Genomic DNA, 12,618 nt, shown 5'->3' with positions numbered 1-12,618 from the left:
GTTAATGTGGGATTAGTCAGGGCAGCTCCGTTCGCCAGGCCCAAGATACGAGAGTTCTCAAATGTCAGCCTTTGGGACTGGAGTCCAGCATCAGTTGACAAAAGTGGATGATGAATGTTGAGATGTTGATAAGACCACTGCATCTCTGAACAAGAAACACTGCAATTAACCACAGACCTAACTCCTCACAAAAACTGACACTAATCATAATGCAGACCTGATGCCTAACTACCCTTAACCTTGCGTCCCCCAAGCCCCTAACCCCAAACCTACACCTAATTCCCCAGGAGGCCATAATCCCATGTATTCCCACAGCCTAACACTAAGACCAAGCCTAAGTCTAACCCCTGACATTGAAAGCCATTACCACTACCAAATATCCTTGATGTTACAATTGACCAGAAACAGGACTGACCTAGCCATATAAATTATGTAGCTAAAACAGCAGGCCAGAGGATGGGAATCATGTAACTCACCTCCTGACTCCCCAAGGCCTGTCCACTATTACAAGGCACAAGTCAGGAATGTGAGGTAATTCTCCCTACTTGTTTGGATGAGTGCAGCTCCAACAACACTCAAGAAGCTTGACACCATCCAGGTCAAAATAGCCACTTGATTGGCATCACATCCACAAACATCCACTCCCTCCATTTCTGGTGCACAGAGGCAGCAGAGTATACTATCTACGAGATACACCACAGTAACTCACCAAGGCTCCTGAGACAGCACCTTCCAAATCCACAACCATCGAGAAGGACAAGTATAGCAGATACATGGGAACACCATCACCTGCCAGTTCCCCTCCAAGCCACTCACTGTCCTGACTTGGAAATATATCACAGTTTCTTCAGTGTCACTGTGTCAAAGTCCTGGGACTTCCTCCCTAACAGCGTTGTGGGTCAATCTACCGCACATGGACTGCAGCAGTTTAAGAGTGCAGATCACCACCACCTTCTCTGCATCTCTGGGGACTAGGGACAGGCAATAAACACCAGCCCTGCCTTGATGCCCACATCCCAGAAATCAATTTTTAAAAAGTGCAATCCCTACCCCAGCCCAGGTACTCTAAACACTGAACCCAAACCCCAATTCAAACCTTAGCCTAACTCTTTGCAATGTCTATTGCAACTCATGCAACTGCTAGACCTAACCCCACAGCCCTAACCATCCCAATCCCTAAACCTAAACCCAGCTCTCCTGGTCATTAAATGTTACCCTAACCTATTTACAACTGTTTCCTCCTAAATCTTAACCTCATCTCTATCCAACCCCCAACCTTATCTCTTAGCCCTAATTCCAAAGTTAAACCCCTAATAGCTAAACTTGTTTCTCAAACCCCTAACTGTAACCCCAGTGCTGACTACTCCCAACCCTGACTCCAGCACCTGCTGGAATCCCAGTCCTAATTCTAACTGTGATAACCCAACCCTGGCCTCTCCCAAACTCAGCTCTTCCCAACCTTTAACCCTATCCCCTAGCCCTAACCCAGGATCCCCACTAACCCAAATTCTCTTGACCTTAAACACTAACCCTGATCCAAACTCTGGCTCCCTCTAACCATACAAACTACCAACCTTTACTCTGATCTGCTCTTGTAGCTACTCTATTGATATAGAACATAGAACATAGAACAGTACAGCGCAGTACAGGCCCTTTGGCCCACGGTGTTGTGCCGAACTTTTACCCTAATCTTAAGGTCTATCTAACCTCCACCCCTACCTTATACTATCATCCATATGCCTATCTAATAGCCGCTTAAATGCCCCTAATGAGGCTGACTCCACTACCCTCTCTGGCAATGCATTCCACGCCCCGACCACTCTCTGAGTAAAGAACCTACCTCTGACATCTCCCCTATATCTACCACCAATCACTTTAAAATTATGCCCCCTCGTAACAGCTACCTCCACCCGAGGAAAAAGTCTCTGGCTGTCTACTCTATCTATACCTCTGATCATTTTGTACACCTCTATCAAGTCACCTCTCATCCTTGGTTGTTCTAAAGAGAAAAGCCCTAGTTCTCTCAACCTCTCCTCGTAAGACCTTCCCTCCATTCCAGGCAACATCCTGGTAAATCTCCTCTGCACCTTTTACAACGCTTCCACATCTTTCCTGTAATGAGGCGACCAGAACTGGACACAATACTCCAGATGTGGCCGAACCACGCTTTTGTATAGCTGGAACATAATTTCATGGCTCTTGAACTCAATCCCTCTATATGACTAGTCTAGTTTAGGTTTTGGTCAATGGTAACCCCCCGGATGGTGATAGTGGGGTACGCAGTGATGGCGATACTATTTAATGTCAAAAGGCAATGGTTAGATTCTCTTATTGGAGATGGTTGTTGCCTATCACGAGTAAAGTTGACTAATTGTGAGCAATGGCAGTGAAGGATCAGTGCACACTAGACTGTCCCCTGTCCCATTGACACCTCCTTACCTGTGATTCCAACTTTAACAGCAGCAGTTTCCCTGACCTCAGATGGTTGATGGCCTTCCTGCTTCAGTCTGTTTGTTGGTCCTGTGTAAGCACATTTAGCATCCCTAGGTAACATTGTGTCTGTGGGAAGTCCCCTTCCTCCTGTGTCAGATTTAGTCTGCTCGATGGAGAATAGTATCTCTTCTTGCTCAGGCCGACTGGAAGGCGAGTACAGATTGTCAATTTTGGAGCATGTGAACACCTATCGGCCTTATAGCCCACCAATCCTGCTCCGTTATTCAAAATGATAACGTTTAGCATCTACTTTGATACCCTTTCCCCCAGACTATTTCCATACTACTTTATGTCCCTGGAATTTAGAACTGTTAATCTCCACTTTAAACATACTTAATGACTAAACTTCATAGTCCTCTGGAGTATTGCAAAAATTTACAACTCTGTGTTAAAAAAAACTCCTTGTCTTAGTCCTAAGTGTCTTCCCCTTATTTTGAGATTATGTTTCCTTGTTCTAGACTCTCCAACCAGGGGATATACCTCACCAGTATCTACCCTGTCTAAGTCTTTAAGTATTTTGAAGGTCTCAATGAAATTACTTCCCCTTGCTCAAAATGATAACCCTTACCTTAACCCCATTTCCTCCATCACTAAACCCTACTTCTGACTATTAACCCTGGTTTCCCCATCATTTAACACTTAATTCTCATCATTAGGGGTGATGGTGGTGTCATGGTAATGTCACAGGACCAGTAATCTAGAGATCCAGAGTGGAGATCTAAAGATCATGGTTCGAGTACCACCATAACAGATGGCTAAAAAGTGATTGTGATTTATCTATCTGGAATTAAAAGCTTGAATATGATGATCTTTGTTGACTCTTGACAGCCCTCCAAAATGGCTGTTCCTACCAGAGGGTTGTGAATGTGTAGAATTCTTTGCCGCAGAAGATTATGGAGGCTAGATCATGGAAACTATTTAAAGTGGAGGTGGAAACATTGGCGAGTTTAGGGTTATGCTGAGCTGACACAAAAGAGAAACTGAAGCCTGGGATAAATTAGCCTTGATCTTGTTGAATGGTAGGGCAGGTTTAAGGAGCCAAACGGCCTGCTCCTGCCTCCATTTCTTAAGTTTTTATCCCCCATGCCACATCATACGCCCCTGCTCCCCATCACAGCAGCTCAGTGGTTAGCACTGCTGTCCCACAGTGCCAGGGACCCAGGTTCAATCCCATCCTTGGGCCACTGTCTATGTGGAGGTTTCTCTCGGTGCTCCAGTTTCCTCCCACAGTCCAAAAATATGCAGGTAAGGTGGATTGGCCATGCTAAATTGTGCAGGGATGCGCAGGTCAGGTGGATTAACAATGGAAAATGCAGCATTATAGGGTAGAAGTGGGTATGGGTGGGCTGCTGTTTGGAGGGTCGGCGTGGACACAATGGGCCAAATGGCCTGCTTCCACACTGTAGGGTGTCTATGATTCTATAAATCCCTGCCGCTCCATCTTTAACTCCCAGTCTCCATCATTAATCCCATTTCCTCCATTATTAACCCAGTTCCTATCAATAACCTAAACCCCACTCCATATCATTAACCCCCAATCGCCACTAATAATCCCCCCACTATCAAACCCAATTATTAACATTATTAACATTGTTAACCCCATGCCCATACAATTGAGCCTACTCACCCTTATACAGGGAACTAAGGACCGGTGACCCTGAGGTCAGTGGTGGCTAAGTTGTTGGAGGGGATTCTGAGAGACAGGATCTACATGCATTTGGAAAGGCAAGGACTGATTAGGGATAGTCAGCATGGCTTTATGTTTGGGAAATTGTGTCTCATAAACCTCATTGAGTGTTTTTGAAGAGATGACCAAGAAGATAGATGAAGGCAGAGCGGTATACAATGTCTACATAGACTTTAGCAAGGCCTTCAATAAGGTTCCACATGGTAGACAGGTTGGTAAGGTTAGATCACATGGGATCCAGGGAGAGACAGCCAATTGGATACAAAACTGGCTTGACGGTAGGAGACAGAGGGTGATAGTAGAGGGTTGTTTTTCAGACTGGAGGCCTGTGACCAGCAGTGTGCACAAGGAGTGGTGCTGGGTCCACTGTTGTTCATCATTTATATAAACAATTTCAATGAGAATATAGGAACCATGGTTAGTAAGTTTGTGAATTACACTAAAATTGGTAGTATGGTGAACAGTGAAGAAGCTTGTCTAAGAGTAGAATGAGATCTTGATAACTGGGCCAGTGGGCTGAGGAATAGCAGATGGAGTTTAATGCAGATAAATGTGGGGTGTTGCATTTTGGTAAGACAAACTAGGGCAGGACTTACGCAGTTATTAGTAGGGCCCTAGGGAGTGATGTTGAACAGAGAGACTTAGGGGTGCAGATACGTAGCTCCTTGAAAATGGCGTCACAGGTAGACAGGGTGGTGAAGAAGGCATTTGGCATCCTTGCCTTCATTGGTCAGAGCGATCAGTACAGGAGCTGGGATATCATGTTATGGCTGTACAAGACATTGGTAAGGCCACGTTTGGAGTATTGCATAGAATTCTGGTTGCCCTGCTATAGGGAGGATATTATTGAACTGGAAAAGGTGCAAAAAAGATTCACAAGGATGTGACTGAGACTGGAAGGTTTGAGTTAAAAGGAGAGGCAGGATAGGCTAGGACGTTTTTCCCTGTAGCATAGGAGGCTAAGGGTGACCTTATTGAGAATTATAAAATCATGTGGATCATAGATAAGATGAATAGTCAAGATCTTTTCCCCAGTGTAGGGGAGTCCAAAAATAGAGGACATAGGTTTAAGGTGAGAGGAGAAAGATTTAAAAGGGACCTGAAGGGCAACTTCTTCACGCAGAGGGTGGTGCGTATATGGAATGATCTACCAGAGGAAGCGGTAGAGGTGGGTACAATTACAACATTTAAAAGACATTTGGGTAAGTACATGAATAGGAGAAGTTTAGAGAGATATAGGCCAAACATAGGCAAATGGACTAATTCAGTTTAGAAAACCTGATTGGCATGGATGAATTGGGTTGAAGGGCCTGTTTCTGTGCTGTATGACTCTATGACTGACTCCCAGCTCCTTATTATTTATTGCTTTTTCTGACAGCATGTCTAGGAGTTGAGAAGGAGAAACAGAAGGAAGATGTTTCTATTTAATGGGAATAGACATTTTAATTTTACCTCAATATATAATTAATGCAGATGACAAAAGGTGATCGTGTATTCTGGCTGTCATAGACCAAAGTTGCTTCTGTTTGCACCCAGATGTAACCCCCGAAGCAGTGCAGCAGTCTGTATAACCCACTGGATATCTGACCCATCTTCAACACTGCCAGGAAACAAAGGGGAAAACCAGCTGTCAATATACAGGACTATCCCACCTGTCAAATCACTGCCTGGCTGTCTGTCTACTCTCAATCAACACAAAGTGACACTTGATCAGGAGTAAACTACACACTGACACTCAGTTTGGATTCCACCAGGGACATTTCACTCATTACATCTTTGGTCCAAACATGGACAGAAGAGCTGAACTCCAAAGGGGAACTGTGAGCATCAAGGCAGCATTTAACCAAGCATGGCATTAATGAACCCTACCACAACAGGTATCAATGGGAGTCAAGGGGAGAACTTTCTGCTGATTGAAGTCTTAACCTGGCACAAGGGAAGATGGTTGTTGGAGGTCAGTCTTCTCAGTCCTGGGATATCACTGCAGGTTGTTTGGTTGTGTCCTAGGCCCAACCATCTACACTTCTTCATCAATGACCCTCCTATTTTCATAAGGTCAGAAGTGGGGACGTTCACTGATGGTCGGCCAAGTTCAAGGGAATCAATGGCATACTGTTTCTGGACTAGTAATCCAGATGCCCAGAAAATACTGGGACCCAGTTTCTATCTTTATCATAGCAGATGGTGGAATTTGCATTTTAAAAATCTGGAATTAATAGTCTAATGATGACCAAACAAAACATTGTCAATTCCTTACCCGTACGGCCTAAATGCAATTCCAGATCCACAGCAATGCAGTTGACTCTTAACTGTCCTCTGAAATGGTTGAGCAAGACACTCAGTTTTACCAATTGCTAAAAGGTCTCAAAGAAATGAAACCGTATGGATCACTGGAAATGGCAATGGCAAACATAGTCCTGTTGACCCTGCAAAATACTCCTGACTGTCAGGTGGGGGCTAGTGCCAACATTGGGATAGATGTCTGACAAGCTAGTCAAGCAATAGCCTAACACAGTCATACTCATGGAATCATACCTTACAGACAATTCCCAGATGACGCCATCAACATCTCTGGATATGTCCTATTCCACTGGCAGGACAGACCCAGCAGAGGTGGCAGCACAGTGGTAAACAGTCGGGAGGGAGTTGCCCTAGGAGTCCTCAATATTGACTCCGGACCCCATGAAATCTAATGGCTTCAGGTTAAACATGAGCAAGGAAACCTCCTGCAGATTACCACATACCGTCCTCCCTCAGCTGATGACTCAGTACTCCTCAGTATTGAACAACACTTGGAGGAAGCACTGAGGGTGGCAAGGATTTCAATGTTCACCACTAAGAGTGGCACAGCAGCAGCACTACTGATCGAACTGTTCAGATCCTAAAGGACATAGCTGCTAGACTGAGTCTCCAGCAGGTTATGAGGGAATCAGCAGAGGGAAAAACATACTTGACCTCATACTTACATCTGCAGGAGACAGATTGGTATCTGGCCAGACAGCATTGGTAAGAGTGACCACCACACAGTCCTTGTGGAGATGAAGTCCTGTCTACATTGAGAATGCCCTCCATCGTGTTGTGTGGCACTATCACCATGTTAAATGGGACAGACTTTGAACAGTTCTGGCAACTCAAGAGTGGGCATCCACAAGGCACAGTGGGCCATTGACAGCAGCAGAGTTATACTCCAACAGAATTTACAACCTCAAGGCCCAGCATATCCCCCACTCAACCAGTACCATCAAACCAGGTTCAGTGGAGAATATAGGAGGGCATGTCAGGAGCAGCACGAGGCATACCTAAAAATGAGGTATCAACCTGGTGAAGCTACCAAACTGGACCGTTTGTGTGCTAAACAGCATAAACAGCAAGTGATACTCAGAGCTAAACAATGCCAGAACCAATGGATCAGATCTAAGCTCTGCAGTCCTGCCACATCCAATCATGAATGGTAGTGGACAATTAAACAACTCACTGGAGGAGAGGGACAGTCCCATCACCCTATCCTAAACACTGCTCTGAGCTTGAATTCTGAGCCCATCACATATTTGGGAATTTCCATTTTCTAGATAATTTTGAGTCAACCTGTTAGTAGAGATGTTATTGCACACCTCTCTAACAGGTGGGACTTCAACCAGGCTCTCGTGGCTCAGAGATAGGAACACTACTACCGCATCAATACATCCCTTAAAAACATGTTTTAAAATCACAAACTAATCAACCCATCACTCCCATGCTCTGGACGATCAGCAGAACCTCCTTTTCGGCAATTTTCTGTTTTCCAATTTTTAAACTTCCCATTTCCTACTGTCTCATTCTGAAACTACCTTCAGCTGTACAGATGGAGGATTATTGATTGTCCAGCTCCATCTTATTCAGTGTTAATTTGTTAGTGATTTACTTACAGTTGTCGTGCCTTTTCCAGATGTGACTCAGGTCAAATGTGTGAATGAAGCTGTACATGGAACGGCCCACCAGCTGGTCTGCATCAAAGCCAATCAGATCTTTGACTCTATGTTACAAAAGAGCAGAGTCTGTTGATTGTCATCAGCATTTAAGCTAATGGAGAGGAGTCTCAGTGACTGAGATTTCACGATCAAAATATCCTACTACTGAGAGATAGTATTTGGAAACACACCCCGAGGGACAAGGGGAGAAGAGAGAGGGAGAAGGGGAGAGGGAAGTAGGGAAGAAAGGACAGGGAGAGAGAAAGAAGAGAGAGAGGGAGAGGCTTTTATAGGTATACTTATACAACCATGGACACAGTGGTAGAGAATGAGAGATCCAGAGCCCATACAGAAAGATCTGGACCACACCCAGGCTTGGTCTGATAAGTGGACTGTAACCTGTGTGAAACCTGACTGTGAGGCGGACGTCGTAACCATCTCCAATTAAAGGAATGTTACCATCTTCCCTTGTTATTCAATAGCATTACTGTCACTGAATCCGCCACAATCAACATCCCGGGGGTGACCAATTGCATTGCAGCAACTCACCAAGACTGCTGGATGAGAACAGCCTCAACAACACTCAAGAAAGATAACACCATCCAGGATAATGCAGTCTTCGTTAATGTCACCTTATCCACTACCTTCAACAGCCATTCCCTCCACTGCAGAAGCACAGAGGCAGCAGTGTGTACCATCTGCAAGATGCACTGCAATGACTCACTAAAGTTTATTTGTTGACACATTTCAAATCTGCAACCACTTCCATCTAGAAGGACAACAGATACATGGGAAAACCATGGACCATAGCGGTTTGGAAGGCAGCTCACCACCACCTTCTCAAGGATGGCCAATAAATGCAGGTCATGCCAGTGCTGCCGACAAGCTATGAATGAATAAAAAAAACCTGCGAGTTTGAGGGGAAGGGAATCGGAGGCATTTCTGAAGAGGTTTGGGAAATTCAGGGTTTGGTGAGTGCTGTTCAACCGAGAGTTGGAGGTGTTGAAGTTTCAGGGCAAGTACATTGTAAAGCTATTGCTGGTGCTGAACTGAGACTGACCTGCTATCACAATAGATGAATTTCATGTCCAAGCTGTGGTAGGTGAGGAAGCTTTGACCCTTTGATGATGGCTCGGCGTTGAGAGGGAAGGGAACGGGTTCACAGATAAGTATCAGATAGCCTCTGGTATCTGCATGCCTGTTACCCTGGGGACTCCGGATAAACCCGCTGCAGTGCAGCACCTGAAATAGAAAAGGAAAGCACAGGAATTTGTCCAGCTTACTGAATAAAAATCTCTCCAGCTCCCCCTGCCTAGCTGCCACAACCTCAGCATCTTCCTTTCTAGCACCCACTGCTCAGCAATTCCCTCCTTCACTCCCTTCTGTCTACTCTCAAGCTCTCCCCTTCCCAGATAATGCCACCCCCTCTCCCCCAGACTTTGCCTAGTTCTGCTTGTCAGTCATCTTCTGTTCCTATCTGAGGCCCTTCTCCAGATCTCTTTCTGTCCACCCCAATCTGCTCTCTGCCATCTCCTGGTGTCTCCTCTCCTCCCACCCCTGCTCCCAAATCCTCTTCTCATAACATGTTCTTTGCCACTGCTGCCCTTCCCCAAATGACTTACTGCAATAGAGGAGTCCCATCCCACCCTAGTCTTTCCCTTTTGAACCTCCGAACTGGGCACTACTTCTGTGAATGTACTGACAATTGCATACTTGGAGCTGGTGAGGGCTAAGGGTGGAGAGGGAGATACTGGTTATTGATCAGGAGAAAAGTTGAAAATGATAAAGAGACAAAGTGGAGGAGCAGATGGGAGGAAGAGAGACAGGCAGAGTGGAGGGAGAGGCAGAGAGGAAGGAGAAGCAGAAAGGAAGGAGAGGCAGAGAGGAGGAAGGGAGAGAGGCAGAAAGGAAGGAGAGAGGCAAAGTAGGGAAGAAAGAGACAGGCAGAGAGGAGGGAGAGAGACAGAGAGAAAGAAGGATTATTGGAAAGTGGGAACCCAGGCTAAATTTTACCTATCTGATTCTGGGAGAAGGCTAGTGAATATTTGGGGCTGAAAAAACTTGTCAACCTTTAATTCCAATTACAAACGGTGACAGACTATTCAACAATGGGAAGCTTGTACATACCCACAGTAACAAATGCACACTCACACATGGATATACACACATACACACCCGCACACGCACACACACACACACACGTGCGCACATACATGCACACGCATACAACACACTCGCACATGCATGCACATGCACACACAAACACACACATGGTGAGAACAGAAGGGAATACTAGATAGTGCTGTGGAGTTGGACAATGAGGCCGTATATCATGATGCTCTTTGGTCCCCTATATATTTCTTTGTTGAATGATAAATCTCGGGTTTTGTAGCTCACACCTTCCAAGACGCTGATCTCAAATTCACCGTCTTGCTGTTATCGGTGACAGTGCACTTGACCCGAATGAAGAAGTCACGTGATTCTCTCTGGTTAGTCTTCTGACCATTCACTGCTGTGGCAAAAAAGGCAGAGTTTGAAATAATCTTTCAAGTGATTGCTTAAATAGTGGATTAGCGACTCTGTTCATTCCACAAAACCAGACTTCTTTATGTCGCAGTTTCTGGTAATTTCTCTCTGATGATTTCCCATTGTGAATTGCTCACTGTGTACTACTGGGGAAAGGGTAAATGATACAGCAAGTTCCCTTCTCTGTGAAGGACAGTAGTTGTGCTTTTTATCATATTCTGGAAATATTCAGGTTCATTTTCTGAAGCCAGCCCAGAAATCATTAAATTTAACAGATTTAATTTTACAGTTTGTCTTTCTGGATCTGATCCCCTTAAGTTTTGGTTAGTTACCTCAGTTATAAATGTATAGAACAGTCAGGGCTATCTGTGGCTGCTAACATGAATTCAGGATGGTTTGTTGTCTGTTTGGTCCTGGATGTCACTGAATGGCTATAGGACATTTTTCTTGGCGAGGGCGAGATATCAGAGGTCATGGTCTATGTTGGTATTAATGACATTGGTCAGAAGGAAGATGTGGTCCTGCAATTGGAATTTAATCTCCAGGTGACTCCTGCTGTCAGGAACGAATGAGTACAGAAATAAAAGGATAAGACAGAAGAAGGTGTAGCTGGAAAAATGGGAGGGTTTTAGTTTTCAGATACACTGGGACTAGCTCTGGCATCTGTACAAAAACAAAGTTGCTGGAAAAGCTCAGCAGGTCTGGCAGCATCTGTGGAGGAGAAAACAGAATTAATGTTTCGGGTCCGGTGACCCTTCCTCAGAACTGTTCTTCAGTTTTGAGGAAGGGTCACTGGACCCAAACGTTAACTCTGTTTTCTCCTCCACAGATGCTGCCAGACATGCTGAGCTTTTCCAGCAATTTTGTTTTTGTTCCTGATTTACAGCATCCCCAGTTCTTTTGGTTTCTGGCGTCTGTACAATGTGGACAGAATGCATCTGAACAGATCTGGGGCTGAGTTCCTTGTGTGGTGTTTAGCTAGTGCTATTGAGGAGAGTTTAAACTAACTCTCCATGGGAGTGGGACTATTAGACAATAATACCAGGCAGAAAGAAATACTAGGAGAGGAAGTTAACACTAGAACAGAGAATAGTAAGTGAGTAGATGGAGTCAGAGTAAAGGAGAAAGTAATTTCTTTTTTATTAATTCACAGGATGTGGACGTCACTGGCCGGGCCAGCATTTATTGCCCATCCCTAATTGCCCAAAGGGCAGTTAAGATTCAGTCACATTGCTGTGGGACTGGAGTCACATGTAGACCTGAGCAGATAAGGATGGCAGTTTCCTTCCCAAAAGGACATTAGTTAATCAGATGGGTTTTTCCGACAATCAGCAATGGATTCATTGTCATTTTTACACTCTTAATTCAGATTTTGTATTTGAAATTTCAATCAGAGTTACACCGCATGGATGTGAATGCACAGAGTGTCATTAATAAGACTGGACAGTTACAGGCACAGATTTTCATGTGGGATTATGATGCTGTGACAGTAACAGAGTCTGGCCTCAAACAAGGCCATGTCTGGGAGCTCATATTCCTGCTCATGAGGTGTTCAAAAAAATGGGATAGGAAAGAGAAAGGAGGAATAAGGATATGGAAAGTGTTGAGTCCTGAAGAAAGAGAATGTTTCAGAGGATTCAAGTACAGAATCGATTTGCTTCGAGCTAGGGAGTAAGAAGTGTGTGGTTACATTGTTCAATATAATCTATCATCCAACAACCAGTGGGAAGGATGTTCAGGAACAAATCCGAAAGGAAATTACACAGACAGATGTACCCACTAAGGAGCAATTATAATGGGAAACTTTAATTGCCTGTTTATGGACCAGGATAGTGTTAGTGTGGGGGACAGCGAGGAAGAGATCTTCCAAGATTGAGTTCAGGAGAATTACCTACAATCTCCAATTCAACAGGAAAGGAGACACAGCTGGCCCTCTGACAGTGCAGCGCTCCCAAACGCTGACCC

Source organism: Rhincodon typus, chromosome 43, assembly GCF_021869965.1.
Source record: "Rhincodon typus isolate 14 chromosome 43, sRhiTyp1.1, whole genome shotgun sequence".
In the NCBI taxonomy this organism is placed as follows: domain Eukaryota; kingdom Metazoa; phylum Chordata; class Chondrichthyes; order Orectolobiformes; family Rhincodontidae; genus Rhincodon; species Rhincodon typus.
The sequence above is the reverse complement of the archived record's forward strand: the minus strand, read 5'-3'. Positions refer to the sequence as shown.